Below are 27,760 nucleotides of genomic sequence, written 5' to 3' on the forward strand. Positions count from 1 at the left end.
GAGTGGAATCCTTCATCATTAAACTGAACGAACTTTAAAGACCATTCAGTCCAACACCCCAGTTTGATGGGTAGGGAAGTGAAGTAATTAGCCCAGGGTCTCCTGGCAAACCAAAGCCTGGGTCACCCATCTCCGAGTCCCAGCATCTCGCAGTATCCTAACACTTCTGAAGAGTAGGCTCGCCACAAGAGAATTCATCAATGAACTATGTACTTCTTGCTGTCTCTGTGAATGAAAAGCTCCGCTCCCAAACTTCAACTACTAGAAATAAGGGAGTTAGACTTGTAGGCCCTAAATGCCATTGCCAGTTACAATAAGGTCTAGGAAGAAAATGTCCTCAAACATATTATCCTATTTGAGTGCCATTTTCCTGTGGAAGAAGTCTTGGTTCAATTGTGAATGCCCAAAATAGGTTACCAGGGTGTTTCTGGTTTGTTTTGTTTGTTTGCTCCTGTGATATCAGTTCTTAACTGGAACATGGGAGGTGAAAGGCAGGAAGAAAAGAAATGGGTATTTTTTAAACCCTCTACTTTAAAACTGAAAGCTTTGAAAGGAATAAGAGCTAGCCTTGCTGCAGACTTTACCCAAGCCATGGCTGGAGGTGCCTGTAACCCTCAAACAGTCATTCCCATTTTACGTATGGGGAAATGACAGCAGAGAGAGGCAAAGGACTTGCCCAGGGTCATCTGATCGCAGGAAACAGCATTTCAGGTGACTTGTTCCAGAATTTGTGCTTCTAGTCACAGATGATGGGACTCTTCTCCAGACCTATCGAGAGGTATGGGTTCTGCCTTCAAGTTGGCTGCTTCCCCTTCGACAGTTCTGTGGCCTTTAGTTCCTTCCTGCTCTGCTGATTCAGGACCCCAGGAAGCCTGGCTTCCTGTCAAGATCATTTTGAGGGACTGCCAGCAGAAATGCAGACTCAGCAAAGCAGTGCTCACCACGGGAGAGGCTGCAAAAGGTCAGAGAGCCAGAGGCAAAGGCAGACCCACAGAAGTGCTTGTGTGCGCAAACATGCGCTGAAAATTACCTTCTAGGGGAGACAGGGAAAGGGGGTGGGTACAAGAACTGAAAAGGAAAACCACACGGATGAACCTGGGGGAGACTATGCCGAGAGAAATAAGCCAGACACAGACTGACACTGCATGATCCCACTTATACACGGAACCTAAAAAAGTCAAACTCTTAGAACCAGAGGGTAGAATGGTGCTTGTCAGGAGCTGAGTGGGGAAAATGGGGAGATGCTGGGCAAAGGGCACAAACTTTCAGTATTTAATAAGTTGACTAAGTTCTAAAGATCTACTGTATGGCATGGTGACTATAGTTAATAATATGGTACGATATACTTGAAATTGGCTGAGAGAGTAGATCTTAACTGTTCTCACTCCCCATCCCTCCCCAAAAAGGTTAAAGTGATGAAGTATTAATTAACTTGATTATGGTAATCATTTCACAATGTATATGTATGTTAAGTCATCATGTAGTACACCTTAAGGAACTCGCTTTGTACAACCTAAAAGAAAAAAGCAAGAAACAGCAACTAGATAAGTTTGGGGATGCCAGAAATTCTTTAAAAGTCTATTTATTTCCTTGTAGAAAGAAATATTTCTGCCTTTATTAGGAAGGAGAAAAATATAGTCTTTTGTTTGTTAAATCTATCCACTGAGTTTTAACTTTTTATTTGTTTTTAAACTGGGATGAAATTCACATAACATAAAATTAACCAAAGTGCACAATTCAGCGGCATTTAGTACGCATTCGTGATGTGCAACCCCCAACTCTAGTTCCAGACATTTTCATCACTCCAAAAGAAAACTCCATACTCATCAAACAGTTGCTGCCTCTTCTTTCCTGCCCCCAACCCCTGGCAACAACAGAAACTCTTACATAGCGGCTTAATGAGTTTGGGGACTTTATCCCTCATGGATGGCAGGGAAGAGTGCATGACAGGACCGTAAAACTAGACTAAGGGCCTGTTTCTTCCATTCTGCCTTTGCTGGGGCTGGAAAGGAAAAATCCAGTGGTGGTTTTGGTGCAAAGATGCTGCTGCTTCTCCAGGGCAGACTGGTACCATGTGCCCACTCATACTGTCTCTTGCTGCAACCTGCACTTCTTGTCCCCCAGATTATTTCCCCCGACACCAAACAGTCTGGCCAGGGAACACTAGGTAAATGTTAGGACCCTCCACAGAGCATCGAGGCTTAAAAAAAATAAGATAACATGATAAAAAAAGCCAAAACCTCAAATATATAACATACAGGGTTTGCAAACATTCAGCCCAATATTTTGTAACCTTTTCTGTTTTCTTTCGACCTTTTTAATTGTGAAATAGAACACACACACAAACATATGAAACAGAGATGGACAGCTCATTGTTTTATCACAAAGCAAAGATCCACATTCCGAAACATTACGTAAGGCAACTCAGAATGCTCACGTATGCTCCCTAACCTCCCTTTGGAGGTGACCTCAGGCCAGAATTTTATGGCAATCATCTCCTTGCTAAGCATGTATCTTTCAACACTATAGCTGAATTTTGCTTGCATTTTGAATTTTGTATAAATGGACCACAGGGTATGGACTCTTCTGTAACTGGTGTTCTTGGCTCAGCATCCTTTGTGAGAGTCATTCATGTTGTTGAATATTACAGTTGTCCATTCTTTTTCATGGCTGTGTAGTATGCCATTGCATGACTGTAGCAGTTTACTTATTTTTTTTATAGGTACACTTTTGTATAGTTTCTTTTTACCAGCTTTATTGAGTAATAATTGACAGATAAAATTGTATATATTTAAGTTGTACAACGTGATGATTTGATTGTTTACTTATTCTCCTGCTATGGCTAGCAGGTTTTACCCAGCTTCTGGCTATTACAAATGCTGCTGCTATGAGCACTCTTGTGCACGTCTTTCGATGTTGGGCATATTCGATGTTGGGCATATTCCTAAAGTGAGATTGCTGGCTTAGAGCATAGGTTCATTTTAGCAGATGCTACCAAACAGTTTTCAAAGTGGTTATACCAATCTAAACTTTCACCCAACTCTATTTGAGAGATTCCCGTGGTCCACATTCTTACTGCCAGTCTGCTTTGTCAATCTTTTGGATTTTAGCCATTCTGCTTGGCGTGTCATGCTATCTCATTATGATTTTAATTTGTATATCCCTGATTATCGCTGAGGTTGAACACTTTGAACATGTTAATTGTTCATTTGGATTTTTTTTATTGGGGGGGAATTGCCTGTTGAAGTCTTTTACCTACTTTGGGGTTGTTTGTTTTCCTTTTTATCTGTGGGAGTTGTTTATACATTCTGGATATGAGCCCTTTGTTATGTGTCGCAAATGTCTTCCTACTTGTGACTTGCCTTTGTGCTCCTTTTCTTTCTTTCTTTCATCAAGGTATATCATGACATGTTTACATGCACAGAAATTCTTAATTTTCATGCAGTTAAGTTTATTTTCTTTTTGGTTACTGGTTTTCATAGGCTGTTGAAGAAGTCTTTTCTATCCTCAGGTCATGAAGACAGTCTTCAATATTGCCTCCTAGTTCTGAACTATCCAATATGGCAGCCACTTGTGGCCATTTAAATGAAAGTTAATTAAAATAAAATAAAATTTTAAAATATTCAGCCCTTCAGTTGCCTGTATTGAACAGCACAGATGAGAGAATATTTCCATTTTCTCTTGGTCTGTACTGATCTAGAAGCTTTATTGTCTTGTCTTTCATAGTTAGATCTACAATCCACCTGGAGTTAATTTTTGTTTGTGGGGTGGGGTGGGGTGGAGGTAAGGTTTCATTTTTTTCTGTAAGGGCATCCAACTGTCCTAGAACCATATAATGACAAAGACTTCCATCACTGGTCTGCAGTTTCACCTTTGATGTAAATCAAGCATTCAGATAGGATCTGCTTATCTCTGTGTTCTCTCTTCCTTTTATGTATTTGTACCCAAACCACATTGTCTTCGTTTCTGTAGCTTTATAGTAAGTTATAATATCTGGTGGAGCAAGTCCACTACTTCCTGTTTCTTCAAGAGCGTCTTGATAATCCTTAGCCCTTTGCATCTCCTAATGAATTCCAGAATTGGTTTATCATTCTACTGTGTTTGTATCTTTTGGTCTATTTCATACTTTTTTATAACATTTGCTTTTGTCCTGACCATATATATATTGTATAGTATATAAAGTGTTTCTCCTCCAAATCTGTCAATCCTTGAATATAGTCCCACAGAATATTTGTTTACTTTCTATTTTCAAAAACTTACTATGGGCAATACTCTTTGGAAATAAATGTTATATGAGCAAAAATATTGCAAGAATATCAATATTTGGAGATTTTGATATGGTTGTATATAATCTATAGGGCATTTGCAGGTGAACTGACCTCTTGAAACGTTTTTGAGTCTTTAAACCCAGGAGTATGGTATGCAGGTCAGGGTGTCCAGAAACAGATGCTTAATGGAGTTTGGAGCACAGGAGTTTATGAGGGAAAAGGAAAGCAGCAGAATTGGGCAGAAGAAGAAATCAGATCCAGACCTGACAAAGCTTTGGCTACCCTGGTGTGTTTTGGAGCATTTATTGTTGTGAGAGTGTCCGGTGTTGGGCTGAAATGTCCATGCTGAGTCATGAAACCCAGGCTTCCCGAGAAGGGCCGAAGAGAGTGACCCTAGGTAAAGCAGCACTCAGCAGCTGAGGCAGGCCCCCAGGAACTGCACGTCCAGGCTCTGCATTCCCCACAGCTGGGCAGAGTGTCCTTCCCTGAAGGAGGACTGGGTGTGTCTGGCACTTCCAGGTCTACGCAGCTCATTCTTAAGCTTTTAAATTTTCTCCTCCACCTTCTTTCCTGGCAATTCTGGGATTTCAATTTTTCTAATGGTGAGTTTGCACCCGAGACCCTTACCAGGATGTTGAATCCTGTATCCCAGGAGAGCACTGCCAAGTCAATAGACTCCTCTGAACCCACATTTATATTCTGGCCCCCTGGATCAAGCACCCTTAGAATCCAGTCCCCGGCATACTGGCTAGGGCTTGCAGCACTTTTGTGGGATATAATCCCTCAGCATGTCCCTAGCTGCCACAGACTGTGACTTAAGCTAGCGATAGGCATAGTGACCAAGGAGGGGGAATTCCGAGGAACCTAGGCTCTTCTGCATGGTGTTCCAGCAAGTGGGAGTGCTAGCTCTTACTGGGGATTCGGGGATGATGGGCCACTTCTGCAGGCTCAGAAAGTCCACAGGAGTCCAGGAAGCCAAAATCTTCAGTGTCATTGCCCATATGTCTCTATCCCATCCAGGGCCTGACCGGCCTCTGCTGGGCATTTAATCTTCATTGTCTTTGTCCTTAGCTTTCTCTGCCTTGTCGCTGCAGGAGACGAGAGCTTCATTTTATGCAACCAAGGAGGCCTCTGGTTTTCACACCTGGCTTTCAACTGCCCATTACCTTCAACTCTTTATCATCTCTCTGTAGAACATCAATGATGCATATCAATAGCCTTCCAAACCAATCATCTCTATAGCCACTATTTCCTCCGTAAGTCTCAAGGGCCTGATAGCGACCTCTGCCAATGCTTTCACTTCGACCAGGACACCTTCCTCATGTGCCAACAGAAGGATGTGAACAACAGAATCCTTGCTGTTTATCTATTTTACATATAGTAGTGTGTATCTGTTAATCTCATACCCCTAATTTATCCCTCACCCCCTTCCCCTTTGGTGACCATACGTTTGTTTTCTATGCCTGCAAGTCTGTTTCTGTTTTGTAAATAAGTTCATTTGTATTATCTTTTTTTAGATTCCATATATAAGTGATACCATATAATATTTACCTTTCTCTGACTTACTTCACTTAGTATGATCATCTCTAGGTCCATCCATGTTGCTGCAATGGCATGATTTCATTCTTTAATGGCTGAGTAATATTCCATTCCTCTGTCAATGGACATTTAGGTTGCTTCCATGTCTTGGCTATCGTAAATAGTGCTGCTATGAACATTGGTGTGCATGTATATCTTTTTAAACTTTTTATATTCTACCTGATTATTGTTTTATATAGTATATACTAGTATGTAGAAATACATTTTAATATTGATATTAGTAACCTTACCTCATTTGTTAATTCTAATTGTATACTTGTGGATTTTTAAACATATGTATCAGGTCATCTTGTAAACAGTGTTTCTTCTTTTTCAAACATATACCTTTTACTTTTTTCTTGTACTGCTTTCTGCACTGGCTTGGTCCTCCATCATGATGGTAAATAGAAGTGGTCAGAGCAGGCATCCTTGTTGCCAGTTCAAAGGGAGAGCTTTCAACATCTCACTACTTCATATGATGCTTGTAGGTTTCTACACTATTTGGTGTGTTTGTTGAAAATTCTGCACACACTTTATCAAGCTCAGAAAATTCCTTTTTATTCCTACTTTGCTAGTACATACATTAAAAAAATCATAAATAGTGCTGAATTTTATTCAACATTTTTTTCTGATTTTTGAATGTTAAACTAAACTAACATTCATAGAAAAGCCCACCTTGGTTGTGATGTATATTAACTTCTTTACATATTGCTGGATTCATTCTGCTGATCATTTGTGTAGTTTTACATTAAAGTTTATGAGTGAGATTAGCCTGTTAATTTTCTTTTTGGTAATGTCTTTGTTAGGTTTTGGTATCAAGGTTGTGCGGACCTCATGGAACGGTTAGGGATTATTTCCTTTTTCTATTCTTTGAAGGAAAATTAGATTGGTGCTAGTTTTTCCTTAAATATAACTCAGTGAACTCACTGATGAAGCTGTCTGGGCCTGGAGTTTCCTTTGCAGGAAGATTTTAAATTATAGATCTAATTTAAAATAGTAGATATAGGACTAGTCCGGTTTTATATTTCTAATTGTGCCAGTTTGGAAAATTGTATTTTCAAGGAACTTCTCTATTTCAATCAAATTTTCAGACTTATTGGCATACAGCTGTTCATAACGTTATCTCAGTGTCTTTTTAATGATTGAAAAATCTGTAGAAATGTTCCCTTTTTCATTTTTTGGCATTATTTGTGCTTTAATTAGTCCCAGGAGGAGTTTATTAATTTTATTAGTCTTTTCAAAGAATTAACTTTTGACTGTTTCCATTTATTTGCACTTTCTTTGTGCTTAAAGAAATCTCTCAGAAGAATACTTTGCTTATACTTTTTTTTTTTTTTAACAGATTTATTGCCTTTAGCTCAGTTTTCATCTCAGCAATTGAGTTGTCTAAATTTGATTGGCTCCTCTTTATTTATTTATTTATTTATTTCTGGCTGTGTTGGGTCTTCGTTTCTGTGCGAGGGCTTTCTCCAGTTGCGGCAAGTGGAGGCCACTCTTCATCGCGGTGCACGGGCCTCTCACTATCGCGGCCTCTCTTGTTGCGGAGCATAGGCTCCAGACGTGCAGGCTCAGTAGTTGTGGCTCACGGGCCTAGTTGCTCCGCGGCATGTGGGATCTTCCCAGACCAGGGCTCAAACCCGTGTCCCCTGCATCGGCAGGCAGATTCTCAGCCACTGTGCCACTAGGGAAGCCCTGCTTATACTTTTTATTTTAAGCTTCCTTTATATCTTCAGAAAGGAAACTAACATTTAAAAAATTTTTTTTGTTTTGTTTTTGCGGTACACGGGCCTCTCACTGTTGTGGTCTCTCCCATTGTGGAGCACAGGCTCCAGACGTGCAGGCTCAGTGCCCATGGCTCATGGGCCCAGCCGCTCCATGACACGTGGGATTCTCCTGGACCGGGGCATGAACCCATGTCCCCTGCATCGGCATGCGGACTCTCAGCCACGTGCCACCAGGGAAGCCCTTAATTATTCTTTTTTTAAAAATGTATTTATTTTATTTTATTTTTGGCTGCGCTGGGTCTTCGTTGCTGAGCGTGGGCTTTCTCTAGTTGTGGTGAGCGGGGGCTCTTTGTTGCGGTGCATGGGCTTCTCACTGAGGTGGCTTCTCTTGTTGTGGAGCACCAGCTCTAGGCATGCGGGCTCAGTAGCTGTGGCTCACGGGCTTAGTTGCTCCGTGGCATGTGGGATCTTCCTGGGCCAGGGCTCAAACCCATGTCCCCTGCACTGGCAGGCAGATCCTTAACCACTGCGCCACCTGGGAAGCCCCTACTTTGCTTATTCTTATTTCAGGCTCATTTTTTATTACATGCTTTAAAACACTTTCCATGTTTGCATGGCTCTAGCTACATCTTAATTCTGGGATGTAATATTTTCAAAAACTTCCAGTGTAAAATATTTTCTAGTTCCCACTGTGATTTTCTAAATCTATGACTTATTTAAGAGTATATAGAATTTTCAAATATGTAGATATTTTTTACTTTTTTTCTTGTTTTCTATCTTAACTGCATCACTGTCTGAGAATGTACTCTGTATGATTTAGAGCATTTGAATTTGTTGAGACTTGCTATATGGCCCAGCATTTTCATAAACATTCCATGTAGACTTGAGAAGAATTTGTGATCTGCAGTTGTGGGTGCAGTATTCTCTATAGATCTATTAGGTAAGGTCTGCTTATCCAGTTGTTCAGATCTATTTCTCACTAGCTCTCCATCTGCTCGTTTTAACAGTTACTGATATATGCATCTTCCACTATATTTGTAGATTTGTCTCTACCTTCTTGCAATTCTGTCCATGGTTTTGCTTTCTATATTTTGAGGCTATGTGTATTAGGCACACACAAATTCAGAACTGTTATGTCTTCTTGGTGAATGAAGCATACCATCATTATGAAGCATCCCTCTTTACTTCCAGTCATGCTTTTTTGCCATAATGCCTACTTTCTTTTGGTAGTTTTTGCATGGTTTGTCTTTTTAAATTTTTGTTCTTCTTTCAAAAATTGTGGTACAATGCACATACAATTTACTGTCTTAACCATTAAAATTTTTAAAAATTGCGGTAAAAATTCTGTTAACATGAAGTTGACCATTTTAGTCATTTTAAAGTGTACAGTAAAGTACATTTACATTGTTCTGCAATTAATCTCCAGAAGTCTTTTCATCTTACCACACTGAAGACGCTCTATGTGTATCCAGTTAACAATTCCCCATCCTTCCTCCCCACCCGCTGCTTGGCAATCACCCTTCCTACCCTGTAAGAATTTGTCTACTCTAGATGCCCTCATACAAATACAATCAGACAGTAATTTATTTCTTGCTGCTGGTTTATTTCACATAGCACAATGTTGTCAAGGTTCATCCATGTTGTAGCATGTGTAGCATGTCTTCCCTTTTTAAGGCTGAGTAATATTCCATTGTGTGTATATACCACATTAAAAAAAAATCTATTCATCTATTGATGGACACTTGGGTTGCTCCCACCTTTTTGCGATTGTGAATAATGCTGCTATGAACGTGAGTATATAATATTTGTTTGAGTCCTTGCTTTCAATTCTTTTGGGTATATACCCAGAAGTGGAAGTACTGGGTCATATGGTCATTCTGTTTAATTTTTTGAGAAACTGCCATAATGTTTTCCATAGTGGTCGCACCATTTTACATTCCTACCAGCAATGCACAAGTATTTTAATTTCACTACATCTTTGCCAACACTTGTTATTTTCTGTTTTCTGTTTTTGTTTTGATAACAGTTGTCTTAATGTGTGCGAGGTGATACTCTGGACTTAAGTTGCTGTCAAAAGCAAAGGACCTTAGGGCACAATCTCAGAATCACCTCCCTGTTCTGTCTACCCCTGATAGTTTTCACTTTTGTGAACCTACCAGATGTTTCCAAGCAGATGTTTTGAGGAATACATTGTCTATTTTGTTTTAGTAGTACTTAGTGGGAGGGTTAGTCTGAATTATCTGGACCACCATCACTTCTTTTCTGTATTTCAAGAAGAAATGAAGTGGGCCTTAAAGGTAGAAGGAGAGTAGGAGTCCACGGATTTAATATTTTTTTTATTTTTTAACCCATGTTATTTCCCACATCTATATTTTAAGTTATCTGGAGTAGATATCCTGGCTGAGTACTCGCAGTAGCTCAAATTAACTGGCAGTGAATTTTTTTTTTTTTTTTGATTAAGTGGGAATAAAAAGAGAAGAAAATCCATGGAAGAAAAAGGAGTGGAAGAAGAAGGGGAGAGAGAAGGAGGACCTAGAGGGATAGAGATGGAGAAGGCAGAAAAGTGGGAAGAAGAAAAGAGAAAGATGAAGCAGGGAGAACAGAATTAAAGGAAGCTCCATTTAGCTTTACCAAGACCTGTAGCCAGTGCTTCTGTAGAAATCCAGAGTTACTCCTTGTTTAACAAGCAAACAAACAAAAAATTCCTTTCACATTGTCCTTTCCTTGCCAACCATTCACTTACTTTCATGACTGGTCATGGAAAAGGAAATTAATCCATTCACTCAACAAATATTTATTAGGTACCCACTATATGCCAAGCTCTGTTCTGGGCACGGAGGATGAACAAATGAACAAAACCCACACAAGCCCTTGCCCTTACTGAGCTTCCATTCTAGTGGGCCACTGTACCCAAGGTACGGTGATTGAGGTGCTAAATGCTATAACAAACAGATCACCGCTTCTCAGCAGGTTAGCGTAATAAGGCCTGTCGTCTGCTCAGCTGAGAGTCCCTGCATGTATTTCTGGTCATGCAGACCTGCCCTGCTCGTTCAGAGTCACACTTCTGCTTCACGTCTATCGGCAAGAACTAGTCACATGGCCCCAAAGGCAAGGGCATGGCTGGGAAGTGTAGTTCCCAGTAACAAACACAAGTCTTTGGTGATAGCAAACTGATTCTTCACATGGAAAGATACAGACAAGAAACTGAATAACAAATTATTTATTACTTTAGGAGGTGATAAATGCTACGAGAAAAATGCAGGAAAGAAATAAGAGTGTCTGGGAGGGGGGAGTATTGAAATTTTAAATAGACTGGCAAGAGATGGACTCACTAGGCTGAGCAAAGCTTGAAGGAAGCAGAGGAGTGAGCCATGTGAATATAGGGGAGACGGTGTTACTGGAAGAGGAAACACTCAAAAAGGAGCCCGTTATGGCTGAAACAGAGCCAGCGGAGACAGGCAGGAGATGAGGTCAAACAAATCAGAGGCAAATCGCGTGGGACTCTAGTTTCATCCTCTGAATGAGATGAGAAGAAATCAGATGGGCGTGAGCAGAGGAGAGCTGGGATTCAATCTGCACTTTATCGAGACCAGTGTGGTGGCTATGTTGGGAATACACTGAATGGGGGCAAAGGGAAGGAGATAAAAGTGCATGGGACCAGAGTGGCGACAACCGAGGTGATGAGAGATGTCAGTTGCTAGATACATTTTGAAGGCAAAGCAGGACATGTAGATGGATTGAAGATGGGGTTTGAGAGAAAGACAGGAGTGACTGTGGCCTAAGCAATTAAGAGACGGAGCCAGGGAAGACCATGGTGGAGCACGTTTGTCGGGGGCGGGAGCCAAGAACTCACCTCTGGACATGTTGAGCTTGCGACGTCCATATGAGTTTCACGTGGAGACACTAAGAAGCTGCTGGATTAGGGTCTGACGCTCAGGAGAAAGCCCTGGGCTTGAGCTACAGGTTTAGAGTCCTTTCTCAGGGTAAAGACGCTATTCAAAGCCTTGAGACCGAAAGAGAAGGGCAGGCAGTGTAGTTGAAAAAGAGAGACCCAAGGACTGAGCCTTAGGTCTGGACAGAATAAGATGTAGCCATTACTGGGGATGGGGAGAAAAAAAGTGAGGGAAGGAAGCGGGCGTGAGTGGGGAATTATTTGGGGCTGTGGTTCATCAGATCAGAATCAGAATGGAGCACCATTAATGGTGACCAAGGGGTCTGTTTTCCCCCAACTCCGCTCCTACCTGCCTGCCTCTAGCTGTGTACAATCCCAGTGGTCTGATGATGGGCAGGGCCCTCAGCTGCTCATTCCATGCTTCTGCACTCTTTCACCACCACCCCTTGCTCTCATAAAGGTTTGGTCATTCATTCAACAATTCTTTGCTGAATGCCTATATATGTGCCAGGCCCTGAGTGAACAAGCTAGACAAGGCCTGTGCCCTTATGGAGCTTATACTCCAAGGGGGCTGGGGCAGATAATAAACAATCAACAAATAGACAAACAAGAACATTCCTAATCCAGGGTAAAAGAATAGAGAATGCCCTGCGTTGGTTAAGCATGAAAATTCTCTTCCAGGAGGGGACATCTGAGCTGAGACCTGAGTGCTAAAAGGATGATGGCCATCAGATCTGGGGGTCAAGGATCTGGCTGGAGGGAGGCTTGCAGTGCTGCAGGGGACTGTTGAAGGCCAGTGTGCTGATCATGGCGAGGAGCCCCCTCACACAGGACCTTGTAGGCTATGGTTAAGAATTTGATTTTATTCTAAGTGTGGCGAGGACACCTCCCGTGGGTTTAAGCAGAGGACTCACGTGACATTTCACAGACCTCACTGGGTTGGTCAGATGGAGAGCAGACAGTAGCGGGCAGAGTGGAGGCAGCGAAAGGAGTTAGGGGGGTTTTCTAGCTGAGGCCACAGGTGGCATCTTGCACTAGGATAGGCCAGGATGCACGTTGTATTGGACGAACGGGTGGGTCTGGCAATCACATATATCAAGCTCTTCTCTGGGTCCAGGCCTATGCAAGGCCAAGAAAAGCACCTACTAAAGAAACGTCGGCGAGGTACAGTCCTTGCCCTCAGCTTACTGAGTGCTGAATTACAGGAAACTCAGACCACACATATTAAGGTGCCGGGTAAACACAAAGCAACCAATAAGTCAGTGCATAGGAGTGGCTGACTAGGTGCAGAAGGGGGACTGGAAACAGTAACTGGCTACCGCGTAAAGAAGAGACTTTGGAGCCTTCTCCAGACGGGCAGGGCGGCTCATTTTCCAGCGGGCAGCGGCAGAAGATCGCGAGCAGCGCTGCCTCCCCGCCCCCAGCCCACGGCCCCGCGTGGCGGTGGGGCCTGGATTGTCCAAGAACTTGGCTCCGGGCTCCAGTTTCCCAACTCACTCGGAGCTCAGAGAATTGGTGACTCAGGCGAGGGCCCTCCCGGCACGCTGCGTTCTCAGCCGGCCTGCAGTGACTCACCACCTCGCTCCCTCCCTCACTGCTGACCCCGGGCCAATCCCTTAATGAGTCTACACCCCACTCTTCTCACTTGGCCGGGACAATTGCCTGGTGGAGTTTTTAGCTCCCCGGGGGCAGGGCTTCTGTCAGCAACCGTCTAGGTTCCTCGAGAGAGGCTTCTCGTAGGGTCTGGAGGAGCATAAAACCCTTGGGTGGACCCGAAGGTCCCAGGCCCTCCCCGTGCACCGAAGGAGGGCTTTAATGCCTGTGCATTCTTCTAATTTCAGAGCCTTTCAACAGCATTTTATACCGAATACAATTCCGCAAGTCTTGGTGTCCTGGAGTAATTTTCCCTTGGACACCTCTTGGTCAAAATTTGCTTGGGGGAAACAAAAAAGCAACCAGAGTAGGCCCCCAAAGTCTGCAAAGCAGAGACCAGTGGCAATGGGAGGTGAGAGTGCGGCGGACCGACCAACGGGCCCCGGGGCAAGGGGACCACCGCGCGAGGGCGCGGGCGGATGCTCTGCTCGTCCGCGCAACCGAAAACGGGCGGCGAGTATCGCGAGAGGGCTCAGCTCCCCTGCAGCGAGCCCTCGGGCAGGAGCAGAGGCCCAGGCGGCGGGCGTGGGCTGCGGGGTCGCTCGCTTGGTTCCCCGGCTGGCATCTCGGCGCCCCTACTTTCAGCGCGCCCCGTCGCAGCCAGACGACCTGAGCGTCCCCCAACCAGCCTTGGGCCGGAGTGCTGCCCGCGGTCCTTCGCTCGCCCGGCCGCCAGCGCTCGCCGCCCGGCCGCCAGCGCTCGCCGCTCGGCTGGGACCCGGCAGGTGGACTGCGGCGGGCGCACCCTCCTTCCGGCCCCGGTCCCTCTCCCGGACCCTCCCTCGAGCCCTGGCGCGCCTCTGCTCCCCGGCCAGAGCTCGCAATCTGCGCCCCCGAGTTACCTGCCTCGGGAAGTCCCAGTTCGCAAACAGCCCGGACTGTAAAAGGGTGGATTCGGCAGAGCCCAAAACCACATTCCTAGGGGAGGGGTGGGGTCCCCATCTAGAGGGTCGCGGATCGCATTACCGGCCGAGGGGAGGAGACAGCGGAAGGGAGAGTCAACAGGGGTAAAAGTTGCTTTTCGCTTAGTACTCCCCCTCCCCCTCCCTAACGCGCTGCGATGCCGGTCGGCTCGGGGACCCAGTGTCCGCCCAGGTTCCGGAGCCCGACGGCCCCGGAACGGTTTGGCAGGACAGAGGCATCTTTACATCCGCGGATGCGGCAGTCAGAGCGCCGGTTGGTCTGAAGGGCTGCCGGGCTCCGGGGCCCCGAGGGCGACCCCCGGCTGCCCGGGGGCGGGAAGCAGAAGCCCGCCTCCGGGCACCGAAGATCCAGAGCAATAACAGACGCATAAATAAATCAATGAGCAGCTCTTTGCTGCCAGCAGCAGGGAAACCTCGGGCTGATTAAATGCAGACGTGGGGTGTCTGCCAGGACAGGAGGGCGGTGGGGTACAGGGAACCGGCGTGGAGGCGAAGGGTGGGGGGAAGGGAGGCCGGGGCAGGAGCGACGGGAAAGACCCAAAGCCACGTTTTTAAACATGGAGGGGGGGAATTTTAAAGGCAAACAGTACGGGGGAGGGGGGGGGGGGGCCGGGCTGCGGGCCTCTGGGCCTCCCAGCCACCCGGGGCAACTTTCCGGGCGGGAGGTGCGGCCCGAGGGGCGGCGCCCGCGGCGGGAGGCGGGAGTCCGAGGCCGAGGGAGGGGGGGGGAGTCACTTTAAAGGCTCTTTCTTACCCATAATGCTTTGTGGGGACGTTGACAAGTGGATCCAAGATGGCGTAGAAAGTAATGACAGGTAAGTCCTGACTTCCCCCTTCTCTGCTGCTGGGACCGCTCCGCGAGCTGCCGGAGCCCTCCGGAGAGGGGACCGGACTCCCCTCCGGTCCTCCGAGTCCCGGGAAGGGCGGCCCCGGGGCGGGCCTGGGGCCCAGACGGCCCGCGGCGGGGCCTGGGAAGCGGGGCTCTTCGAGGCGAGGCCCGGACGCTGGGGCTGTTTACAGCTTCTTCCCCTCCCTGGCCCCCTTCCCCTCCGCTGGGGGCCGCGGAGCCCTCGGCCCAGGCCGTGGAGGGGGCCTCGCAGACCCCGGCCGCGAGCCTGAGGGAGGTTTGTCCAGCCCACGGCACTCCGGGAGGGGGAGTCGAGCCGCCTTGCACGCTCGCCTCCTCCGGGTCGCGGCTGGGGGTGGGGAGCGTGCAGGCCTCCCACGCCCCGCTCGATTGCCCCCTCTGGGCTCGGACTTCCACGCGGGGTGGGGCGGGGGCCGGAGGGTGGGCGCGGGGAAAAGTGGGTCAGGGGTGCACCCCTCCCTCCCCCGCCGAGGGCTGTTGCCTGAGCTTCACTTTCTTTACCCCCTTTCTCCGCCCCCTCCTCGGAAATTCTCATTGGCCCACAAGCACATCAACAAAAATAAAAACAGAGGATCCTTTCCTGGAGATTCCTTCAAGACTTCCCTTTTCTTGAGCTAAGGGACCGCAGTTTTATCTAAGGAACTTTGATTGCTCTCCCCCCAAATTATTTGAGGCTTCTGCATCCTCCCCTTTGCTGAGGATCCTCCAGCCAGGGTTGGAAATCAGGGCCTTAGGATTCTTCTTGGATTGAGACCCTCAGGTTTTGTTTGAAACTCAAAATTGTTGTTTCTTCACCCTCACCACTTACACTTTTCAGGCAAATCGTTAATAGATGTGTAACTCCAGAGACAGTGGATTCCTAGAGTTGGGCGGGGGGAGGGGGGAGGAAGGCGTCGTCCTGGCTAGTTTGTTCTTAATTTTGCCCTCTCTTAAACTCGTATGAATGGATTTCTTCTCCTTCATCTTTTCTTTTTTCTCCTTTTTTTATTTCATTTTTTGAAAGTAAGGTCAGTCAGATATGACTTTTATGTTTGGATTTTAAGAGCACTTTATAATTATTCTTTTATCACACAGAGAGGAAATGTTTTTGTTTTAAAGTAAAGCAAACAGACTCATTTACAAAGCTGCATACTGTACCATTTTGGTAACTTTTTCCATTTGAAATTTATATGCCCTTTCACTTCAGGCTGATAGAATGTTTGCTACTGATCATGTCTCTTACTGGTGTTGTATAGACACATTATACTTTTCTGTTTATCTCAGGAATTGGATGAAGTAATTGATCACTAAAGAACTACAGTGCTGGTGAGATGTGTAAGGTGAGACTGCAGTTAAAAATGATTTACCTTTTTTCCTTCTTTATTTTAATCAAGTCATGAGGGTGAGACTGAAACTAAGTAATTTGATGGGGCCATCTTTATTTCCAAATCACTCACTCAGTCAAATGGGAGTAGAGGCAGGGCTAGATTTGGAAAGGACAACTGTGTCAAGTATACCAAACTTTTCAGCTACTGGAGCTTATCCAGAGCCAAGTGTTATTTGCAGCCATCCTTGATTAGTATCTTCACCAGGGGTAATTATAGTTTGCCTATTTAAATTCCCTTGTGTAACTTTAATTGAATGTCTTAATTTTATCTGTGCTTTGGTGTCCATCACTTAGTCTGCATTGAGTGTTAGTGATTGTGTATGTGGATTTTGTATGTCTGCAGTTTGTGGAACTCGTGTAAAGTACACCCTTTCCATTGGAAAGCGTTATTTCAGGCACATCCTGCTTTTATTTTCTGAAAAATGGAACAGTGCTTGTCTCTCTCATAATTATTTGGAAATAAAAATGATAGTGTTGCATTTTGGTTATAGGTTATTAGGGATGAGACTGGCTTGTCATTATCTTCTGGTCACATGTAGTGTGTGAATTCAGTGTTGCTTTATTTAATTTAACTTATAAGGCTTTGGATTTATAGAACATTATTAATATAGTGTCAATGAACAGTTAGTATTCTGTACTGGTGAGAAGGAGAGTGGTTTGCTAATTTTACATTCTTCACAAGCAATTTTCTCAACTTTAAAAATATATCTTTTTATTTATTTTTTATTTTAGTCATTGTAGATGTACTATACCACAGTGTGTGTGAGTGTCTGTAAAATATTTTACTATGGTTTATAGAGAAAATGTAAGTTGTTATGGTAGATTGGTTACTGCAGGGTTTTGTTTTTTTTTCCTTTAACACATCTGGGTAGCCTTTGAATTTTGAAGTCCACTCACAAAGTTTTCATCTCTATCACACATCTGTTTAAGAAGAGTAAGCTGTGCTTTATTTTATTCCAGATTGAGGCATACAATTGACATTTTTGCCTTAAAAAAAAAACTTGGGAGAGGAAGGTGGACATAAACCAAGATCTTTTTGTAAGTGCACACACCACATTTGCTTGTGTTTGAAACTCAGAAGTGCTTGTGTGTATTACATATATATTTTATTCTTAGCAGAGCAAATATGGATTTTAAAATTTATTTATTTTCAGCTTACAGATGGAGGCATATTCATGCCTTAGACCTCCCAAACTGTACCTTTTATCTTTTTTTTTTAAATACATATTACTTTGTGGAAAGAACCAATGATCTACTTTTGGGCCTATGGAGATGTTTGTTTATAATCCAAAAGGGAATATTTAGAAATAGGTAATCTTGTGTGGCTAGTGTTGTTTGGCCTGAGCTGTGTCAAGACATTTTCCACAATTTTCACACATGTAGACCATGTGAAGTGTTAGTATTCACTTCAAAGTGAAGTTGGTGGTTGGCCACCGAACAGGTTGTCACACGAAGCATTCTAAAATGGGAAATGCCATAGTATTGAAGTTTGTGGTGAAGCGGGGGTCTGTGTCTTTGAGCTGAATGAAGACACCGCTTTTTTAGTCTGTCCTTTTGGCTGGGAAGCTGGGACACTATTTTTAGGTAAGGCGGGAGTTTTGGGGAGTCAGTAAGTGCCTCTCTATCAGCTGGTGTGCTTGATTTTTGCAGTTGTTAGCAAGAAGTTTCATTTCTAATACCATAAGTATTCAATCTACATTGTTTTAAAGTCTGTATACATTTATGGACAGTCCAGTGTTTTACTGGAGAAGGGAGTGATGCCAAAATAACAGGGGAAATCATTCCTACTTGCAAAGGCCTTGTGTAGTTTAAAAATATAGAGCATATTCATGAAAGGCTAAGAATATTGCAGAGGGACCTACAAATAAGTAGACCAGATCTTACACATGCATTTTTGTTCTCTGTTTAAGAAGTAGGCATGGTATTGATATTAAATGCAAATTAGTCTATATTATCTGTCAGACTATATTTAAGATTCTAAATACAGGCCCAGCACAAGAAGTAAGGTCCTTTGCCTGTTGTTTTAAATGCGTAGCAGTTTTAAATGCATAGTAGATTTGGGGCCAAGTTTATCAACTTGTCGGTAAACAAGAGATGGGGAGGAGCTACTTAAAAAGTTGTAAACAAATTGTTATGGCTGTTTATTTCCATAAACTTAGATAAGTATACATGCAAATATAATTTGATTTCTAAGTAATAGTTTGAATTGTTTTCTAGGAGAGAAGTATGATATGTGTGGAGAGTGTGGCCACAGCAGCTTGTAGTTCATTTAAATTGCTGGGTGTAGTCGGGATGACTTCGGTAGCATTGGCTAGGAGCAGCGTAAAACTTAGTGGTCTGTCACTTCACCGGTGGCTGAGATTATCCTTTTGAGCTACACTGAATTTAATAGAGTTAATATTCCTCTTTCAAAAATAAATAGTAGATATAACATGAAGATTTTTAATTTATATGTATATATATGTGTGCATATATATTTATATATGTATATATCTTTATTTTAAAAGCTACCAATTGTATAAAGCAAATTGAAAGTTTTTCAGCATACTACTGAAGAGTCATACCAACTTGTTTACTGGTGTAAATTGTACTGGGTCAGTTTCTCCAAGGGCAGGAAGTTGTATGGTAAAGCCAGAATTTGTGTGTTCAGCTTGTTTTGACTCCCCAAAACTCTGATTCATCATTAGGTTCTTCAAAGAATGCACGGCAAATTTTTTTGAGTAAACCATTGTGACGTGTGAATGTTTGTGATTTTTGTTATTTCTGTGCCATATTTTAGGTGTTCTCGGAACATCTGAATTTGCCTTTTTGCTTTCTTCTGTCGATATTCTCCTTGTGGTGAAAATATTCCTGTGAGGCGAGCTTCCTTTCAGTAGGCAATATGTGTAACTAATATAGTTAAAAAAATTATTTATTTTTATGTATAACTGATGCATGCTATGGTAAACAAATCGGAGCAGTGCTAAGTGTATATAGGAAAAAAGATAAAAAGCCTCTGCTCTCCTTCCTCCATCTTTAGCCATGTCCCCCTAATCTGACTGTAGAAAGCAGTTGGTGTTACGTGGTGTTTGGAAGACCTCTCTTGCCTAGGTGCGCGGGCAGTAGTGAAAGCAGAGGGGGAAGTCAGGGAAGGCATGGCCACTGAACCCGCTTAGATGTTAGGCAGGGATTCTGCCCTTATTTCCTGTGATGTTAATTAATATTGATAATCTTAAACTTCCATTAGTTTAAGATAACTGTAATTGAATTGTTAGTGAAACACTCAAACAGTTAATTGCATTGTCAGGTTGGTAAAGTTTTGATTTGTTGATCTTGTAAGGAAATAAATAATTGGAAATTGAATTCACGTAACCTTAGGGCTGGGAGTAATGTTGGTAATTATCATCTGTGGAATTTTATGATGAGATGCACAGTATACTTACTATAGGCTTTTTATAACTCATTATCTTTCCTTTAGTTTTCAGAACAACTCCAAGATAGCTGTTATTTCTGCTTTGCAGAGGAAATTTAGGTTAAATGTGAATTAACGAACATAACATCGCAAGACTAGTAAGTAGTGGTGCTGGCGTTGTGCCTTGGAAAGGGCGTTCTCTTTCCATTGCAGTATGCTCTGCTGCTTCTATCTAGTCTGTCTTATTTTCCAGATGAGGAAATTGAGGCCTGGAGAAGTCAAGTGACTTGCCCAAGGTCACACAGCTGATTAGTAGCAACATTAAACCAAACTTTTATCTCTGGACCCTTATCTCAGGACTCTTGGTCCTGGCTGGTTATGCTACATTTTATTGAAGTACTATGGACCAAAGGACCATATGCTGTGACCGCTGGATACAAATGCTTCAGAACTGATACATCAGCAGTGGTGTTTTCTAGTATGTATTAAAAGGTTCCTTCTCTCTCTTTCAGACATTATAAAGAGCTCTGATGGGCTATTTGGGTGATACCCAGTGCAGTGAACTGCAGGTGAGTAAGGTCTGGGAGAGCCTTATTTACAAAGCAAGGACTTGATAATGCCTGAGGAAAAGACAAAAGAGACTTAATCTAGAGGAGGGTGTCTGGTCAGCAAGATCAGGTGGGACAAGGTGGAGGAAGTAGGGCACTGGTGCAGCAGTGGTGACCTGACTGAATTGGCTACTTCTGGAGCAGACTGGATGATGGTGAACCTACTCCACACAGACTGCCTGACGCTTTGTCAGTTTGTTTGAAGAGAAGTGCGGGTAGGTTAATCTTCCACTTCTGTTTTGAATGAGTAACTGCACAGGGATTCAACCTATCTGCATATGATTGGATCTTCAGAGGTCCTTCAGTTTTTTGTGTCAACATTCTTGAGTGTTGATCACCCAGTGCTCTGATGAACAGGTTAAGTATTAAATTGTTTGTTTTTCCTGTTATCTACTATGTGTGTATTGTCATGAATGACTGTATATATCTGCATTTTTGAGGCTCTAGATGCCAAGAACATATCAAAGGAAACAAAAGGTTAAACTTTTTTCCTGATGGTTGTATTAGTCCTTCAAATTATTTGTTTTTTGCTGAAATGCCCTAAGAATGACATTTTAGTCTTGAGTATTTATTATTTCACAGTTAGTAATCTTCTTGGTCCATTATAGTATCTTGGCCATTCAGTATTAAACTAAGAAAATGGTAATACTACAGAAAAACAGTTAGAAGACTGTTTTAATATTGTCCTTGTGGGGTATCAGTGCTAAAATTATTTTTTGATACATTTTTAATACTAGTCCCAGAGACTTTAATGAGACAATGCTATATACTTTTAGGGTTTATAATTAAACTTAGGCTTGGCTACTTATTGATTGCTAAAGTAAAACATTGTTGTAGGGGTTCTTTGTTTCTTGAGTTAGGGTAGTTTGCACATTCATCCCCCGCAGGTTCATGGGGGTGATCAGAAGACTAGTTGAGCTGGTTTCTTGGTCCTTGGAAAGCTGGGGTCTGGGTTGTCATAGGTCATTGTGATAAGAAGTGCGTGAGCGTTCTCAGTTAAGGCCAAAGTGAGCAGTAAAAGAGAGGTGTGGTCCTCTTCCTGAGAGTATATCGAGTTTGCATCCTGGGACCCCTAGTTTCCTCAGTATGGTAGAACTTTCTCTCTTAAATTACAAAATAATTTAAGAATTGTTATTAAGTAAATTGTTAAATATTTGGGTTACTACCCCTAAAACAGTTGATTTTCTTTTTGGCATTCTGTTAAAAAAAATATATATATATATGTATATATATATATACACACACACATATATTTTATTGTACTCATTTTTAATTATGATGCATATAATTTGAATTTTTCTTATTTATTAGATTATGAAACATTTCCATGTTATAGTTGTCACAATTTTAATTGACATGATTTCACTTTGAGAGGCTGCAAAATATTTCATCAAGTCATGCCGTCAGTAATTTACTTCAATCTTTTTATGTTAGATGTTTATGTTGCTGGCTGGTTTTCAGTTAATACTTGAATCTACGTTATTATAGATATTATTGTATTTTTTTCTGGCTAATTACATCTCTAGGATAAATTTTTGAATGCATTATTGTGTTAAATGGTATGAATGTTTTTATGGCTTTTGATATATATCGCCATACTGTTTTTTAAGAATGTTATACCAGTTTGTACTACTAACAGATATACAGATGAACCTGTTTCACCATAACTGGATATAAATACATTTTTTCTTAAAAGTTTTTGCTTATTTAATAGTGTAAAGTGGCACTTGTACTTCTTTGTTCTATAATGTTGAATTTTTCTCTTTGAGTCTCTTCATGGTGAATTGTTTGTTCATATCCTTTGCTATTTTAATCAGCAAACTATTGATGTGGGCTTTGGATGGTAAGGCACGTATAACCAGCCAATAAACAGGTGCTTATTAAAAAGATGATCGGAACATGTTCAGTGAGAATGTTCAGAGAGAGTCTAGCCTAGATGGTAAATTTTCTTGAGAATAGTGGTTGAAGGGGAACAGGTGAGTTATTCCAAGATTCAGTTCAGCAAATGTTTAGTACGCATCCGTGTGTACCATGAGTTGCGTCCTCTTAGTGCTTCTCAAGTCATCATGGCATATACTTGGTTGAAGGAGGAGGCTGCTTGAGGCTGCTTGAGGCTTGACTTGTTGGGACTTTGGCTCTGAAGTCGCTTTGTGGAGGGCTGAGGGGATCACTGACTAGAACATCTTTAGCTCATTCACGGCATACCGCAGTGCCACGGCACTTTGAGAAGCTCTGTTCTGAAGGATACAAAGATGAATAAAACATCATTTCCTCTGACAAGGAACGAATCATCTAGTAGAGAGAGTAGGGGCACCAAAACAAGAAAGGACTAATAGGAATTCGAAGGGTGCTGTAAGAGGGGTTCAGACAAGGTGCTTAGGGGTTCAGTGGAGGGAGTGATACTGCCCCCTTGGGGATATAAGCTAACACTTCAACTGAGGAGGTGGCATTTAAATTGCACCACTGTGAAATTGAGGCGCCATGGCAAGAAGAGGGCATTCTGGAGGGAAGGGTAGCTTGAGCAAAGGCCGAGGGGTGGTGTTGGAAATGAGGTGGCTGTCCGGAAACTGCGTATCCAAATTACCCGGACCCTGGGTTACATGAAGGAACGTAGAGCACAGTGCGGCTGTTGAGAGGTCATGACTGGGTTTTGGAGAATGAATATGATGGATTGTCAGTGACGAGAAACTAGAGACAGTGTTTTCAGTTGGGTTCCTGGTATTACTCCAGGTGAGGGATGATGAGTGCCTGAGTTGGTGTACTTGGGGATGAAAGGAGGTGGTGGAGTCAAGAGGTATTTTGGAGGTTGAACAGAGAGATGTGGTGACTGATGAGGTAGGAGGGGAAGCGAACAGTCAGTTCTATGTCTCAAGTCAGAGATGATGCTGAGGTTTTTATGGTTGGATGGCTGGCAGAATGGGGCAGCAGGAATACAGAAGTCAGGAGGAAGAACAGGCCTTAGGGGTTTAGAATAGAGAAAAGACAAGTTTGGTTTTGTGAGTTTAAGGAACTAGTAGAAAGGTGAAATCAGAATCTTAACCCTGGAAGGAACAGATGAGGAAGTTCAGGGCCCAGAGGAGCTAGAGGGACCAGTGAGGTCTCACAGTTAGATAAAGCAGAGTGTAGACTGCAGCTGCCTGATTCCCAGTCCAGCACTCTCTTCACTGCCTCAGACTGAGAAACTTCTCTGCGGGGTTTTCCTCGTGCCCAGGTGTGCTCAATAGGAAGTTGGAAGTGGCAGAGCTTATGTTGGGAGTGAAGAGTTTATTTCTTAATTACATTTTTTTATTATGGAAAATTCCAGATGTATAGAAGTGGAAAGGGTATAATCAGTCCCACTGTACCCGTTGTTCAACTTTAATAGTTACTAATGTTGTTTCATCTGTTTCCTCCCTCTCCATCAGTTATATTGAAGCAAATCGGGTAGAGTGTTTTGGTGAACCTGAACTCTGGGTATCTGTAGTTAAGGAGAATTGAACAGTTCAGTAGGGTATGTTCTGAGCTTTCTGGGTGGGGGTCTAGAGTGAACAGAAGTAGTATTAATTGCCAGAATTCCTGGGCAAATCACTTACGTCTTCTGAGCCTTCGTTTGTCTGTGAGACGGAGGTAATGATGGCAGCGTCACAGAATCACCTGAGATAAGGTGTAGAAAACCCTCTGTGAACTGTGAGCCTGAAGTGACGCAGATTTTAGTTGTTGGTAATAACAGAAAGGTGATGCTATTCCTTTGGGCTTCTGTGTTGCTGGCATTCAGTACATTTTTATTATTCAACAGAGAATTATGTGAAGTACCTGAGGCTTCAACAGGGAACAAAACAGACAAACTCTCAGCTCTCCTGGAGCTCATGTTCTAGGTCTGGAGTATAATAGGAAGCTAATACCTTAATAGTGATTAGTGTGGGCCAGACACTGTTATAAGTGCTTTCATATTTTACCCTATTTAATTTTGCAGCAGTGCCTTGAAGTGTAGCACTGTTATTATTCCCATTTTTCAGATTTGGAAATCAAAGCAAATTTTTAAGCAGATTGCCTCAGGTCACAATGCCAGGACTCATATTGAGGCAGAGCTGGCTTCAAGCCTACACTCTTACCCCTGTGCCATTAGAACGCTGCAGCTCATTCATGGCATACTAGTGTTTGATACAAATAAAAAAGGTAGGCCCTGACTGAAATTATCCCTAAACAAGTAAGTGTTCTCTTCTTGTGGGAGAAAAAAGACAAAAACAAATGAAAAAAATGGCAGTACACAGTTCTCTGTGGATGGGGGTATATTAATATTCTTACATAGACAAGTATTTTTCTTCCTAACTTTTTATAGGCTTCACCAACTTTCTTGGTTTCTTTAGATACAAATGGCCACCTCAGTGGAAGGAAGTCATTTTCCTGTTGGTACTTGGGAAGAATCGCTTCTTGAATGAAGCTCCTTCTTGTTTACAATTCTTCTTTTTCTCCTGCTGCTCTCTCCTTACCTTGGGGCAGTTCCCTTCTCTGATTTCCCCTGTTCTCTGCTCCTCCTTTTGCGCACAGCTGTGGTGTCCCTTCCCAGTCTCATCAGCTGCCCATGTTCTCAAGGATTTCCTTCCTTCTGCCTTTGCCTTCTCTTCCCTGGCCTGCCTCTGTCAGTCACCTTGGGCCTTACCCTCTGTTTTGGCTTTTCTGAGTTGATTCATTGGGACGAACATCAGGACCAATTTCCCGCCTCTGGCTCTGGCGCTGCCCTGCCAGCTCTTGTTTCCTTCATGGGCAGGGAAGATTGGGAAATGGGCAGTGAGCATTCCTTAAGTTTGCATCGGGATTAGGACATGGGTCTCACTCCTTTTAAGGAGGGTTAGGAGGGTATTATGGCTTGCATACTTGTGGGGTTATTTTAAAAATATTGTTAAAATATACATAACATAAAATTTACCATTTTAATCATTTTAGCATACAATTCAGTGTCATTAAGTGCATTCACATTGTTGTACAGCCAGCACCACCATCCATCTCCGGAACTTTGTCATCTTCCCAAATTGAAGCTCTGTACTCATTAAACACTAACCCCCCATTCCCCTCTCCCTCAAGCACCTGGCAAACATCATTCTACTTTCTGTTTCTAAGAATTTGAATAGGGTCCATTCATACCATAGGTACCTCATGTAAGTGCACTGATACCATATTTGTCTTTTTGCGACTGGCTTATTTCACTTAGCATGTCTTCAAGGTTCATCCATATTGTAGCATGTGGCAGCATTTTCTTCCTTTTTAAGGCTAAACAATATGCCATTGTATGTAAATATATTTTTAAAAATTCATCCATTTTTTTGATAGACACTCGGGTTGCTTCCACCTTTTGGCTGTTGTGAATTATGTTGCTGTGAACTTGGGTGTATACATATCTGTTCAGGTCCCTACTTTCAGTTCTTTTGGGAAATGCCCAGAAGTGGAATTGTTAGATCATATGGTAATTCTGTGTTTAATTTTTTGAGGAATCCCCATATTGTATTCCATAGCAGTAGCACCATTTTATGTCCACCAGAAATGTAAAAGGGTTCCAATTTCTCCACACCCTCGCCAACAGTTATTTTTTATTTTTTTGATAGTAGCCATCCTAATGGGTGTGAAAAGATAATATATACTTGTTTTTAAAGGTGTTTTATGTAGAATAATAGAATTTCAGGACTAGAAATGGTATTAAAGATTTCTAATTCAGTTAGCTGTAGACAGCAACGAATGTTCTCATATGTCTTAGCATTTTCACTTCTTTCTCAGTTGGAAAAAGGCATTTTGGGCAGATGGGTGTCTACTGGATCTTCGGCTCAAGATGAACTATGTCTGACACAGGCAGGGTACATGGAATGCAGCTTTGCAAGAGATCTGCTCTTCTCTTCTGCCAGTGACTCTATTTCTTATACTTCTTTACAGTTTCCAACTGTGTCTTCTGGGTTATTTAATCTTTCTGGCTTCTTTAAGGGATAAGGTAATTGTATTCAAATAAACATATTTATTTAAAAAAACTAGGTAAGTTAGCAATTAATGAGCCCAAGATCAGTATAAACTGCTCAGATGATTAAAAAGACTGTATTCGGGGCTTCCCTGGTGGCGCAGTGGTTGAGAGTCCGCCTGCCGATGCAGGGGACACGGGTTCGTGCCCCGGTCTGGGAAGATCCCACATGCCGCGGAGCGGCTGGGCCCGTGAGCCATGGCCGCTGAGCCTGCGCGTCCGGAGCCTGTGCTCCGCAACGGGAGAGGCCACAACAGTGAGAGGCCCCCACGTAACGCATAAAAAAAAAAAAAAAAAAAAAAAAAGACTGTATTCAATATCAATTTGAAGGAAACTTAAATATTACTCCTGGATGTTAGCTATAATTCCTTACTATGTAAAATAAGTCACCCCTTTTCAATCTTTTTTTTTTTTAATTTGGAGGAGATGAATTAAGCAGCATAAAATAAATTTTATATTTACGAGAAGATTATAACTTCTGGATTAGTTTGGGTTTTGAATCTTTTTTAAGTTAAAGAAAACTGTTAGTTTAATTTATATTATGAAAATCTTTACGCCTACAGCAAAGTTGTAAGAATAGTATAATCAATACCCAATTGTTAGTGTTATGTCATAATTTGCCTTGTCTCTCTTTCTCTGTCAAATAGCTAGAATTTTTCTTTTTCCTGAGCCAGCTGAAAGTAAGTGGCAGACATCTTAGATGGCATTTCATTCATACTTCACCATGTGTCTCCTAAGAATGAGGACATATTTCTTCATAAACATAATACCATTATCACACCTAAGGAGATAATTCAGTAATACTAATAGTTGTACTATCAGATATCAAGTCCATGTATAATTTTTCCTATTTCTCCCCAAAATATATTTTATTTCTTTAGTTTCTTTTTTTTTTAATTTATTTATTTAATTTATTTATTTTTGGCTGCGTTGGGTCTTCGTTGCTGTGTGCGGGCTTTCTCTAGTTGCGGCAAGCAGGGGCTACTCTTCATTGCGGTGCGTGTGCTTCTCACTGTGGTGGCTTCTCTTGTTGCGGAGCACAGGCTCTAGGCGTGCGGGCTTAGTTGCTCTGCAGTATGCGGGATCTTCCCGGACCAGGGCTCAAACCCGTGTCCCCTGCACTGGCAAGCGGATTCTTAACCATTGCCCCACCAGCTATTCTTTTTTTAAAAAATTATTTCCTCATTTGTTTTTATGTGATGATGCCTTTATTTATTTATTTTTTATTATTGTTTATTTTTGGCTGTGTTGGGTCTTTGTTGCTGCACGTGGGCTTTCTCTAGTTGTGGCAAGTGGGGGCTACTCTTCATTGTGGTGCGCGGACTTCTCATTGTGGTGGCTTCTCTTGTTGCGGAGCACGGGCTCTAGGTTCATGGGCTTCAGTAATTGCAGCACCCAGGCTCAGTAGTTGCGGCACATGGGCCCTAGAGTGCGCGGGCTTCAGTAGTTGCAGTGTGTAGTCTCAGTAGTTGTGGCTCGTGGGCTCTAGAGTGCAGGCTCAGTAGTTGT

General features: G+C 42.8%; 1 protein-coding gene across 1 annotated transcript in view; it reads left to right on the forward strand.

Moving 5' to 3' along the window:
- The first annotated feature begins 14,813 nt into the window (after window positions 1-14,813).
- Window positions 14,814-27,760, forward strand: part of HELZ (helicase with zinc finger) — a 148,964-nt gene continuing 136,017 nt past the window's right edge. The window contains exons 1-3 of the mRNA XM_065896821.1: window positions 14,814-14,853; window positions 16,170-16,225; window positions 20,176-20,232. The gene's annotated coding sequence lies outside the window, so the exon portion shown is untranslated. The remainder of the gene's footprint in view (window positions 14,854-16,169; window positions 16,226-20,175; window positions 20,233-27,760) is intronic.

The sequence above is a fragment of the Phocoena phocoena genome, chromosome 19, assembly GCF_963924675.1.
Source record: "Phocoena phocoena chromosome 19, mPhoPho1.1, whole genome shotgun sequence".
Classification (NCBI taxonomy): domain Eukaryota; kingdom Metazoa; phylum Chordata; class Mammalia; order Artiodactyla; family Phocoenidae; genus Phocoena; species Phocoena phocoena.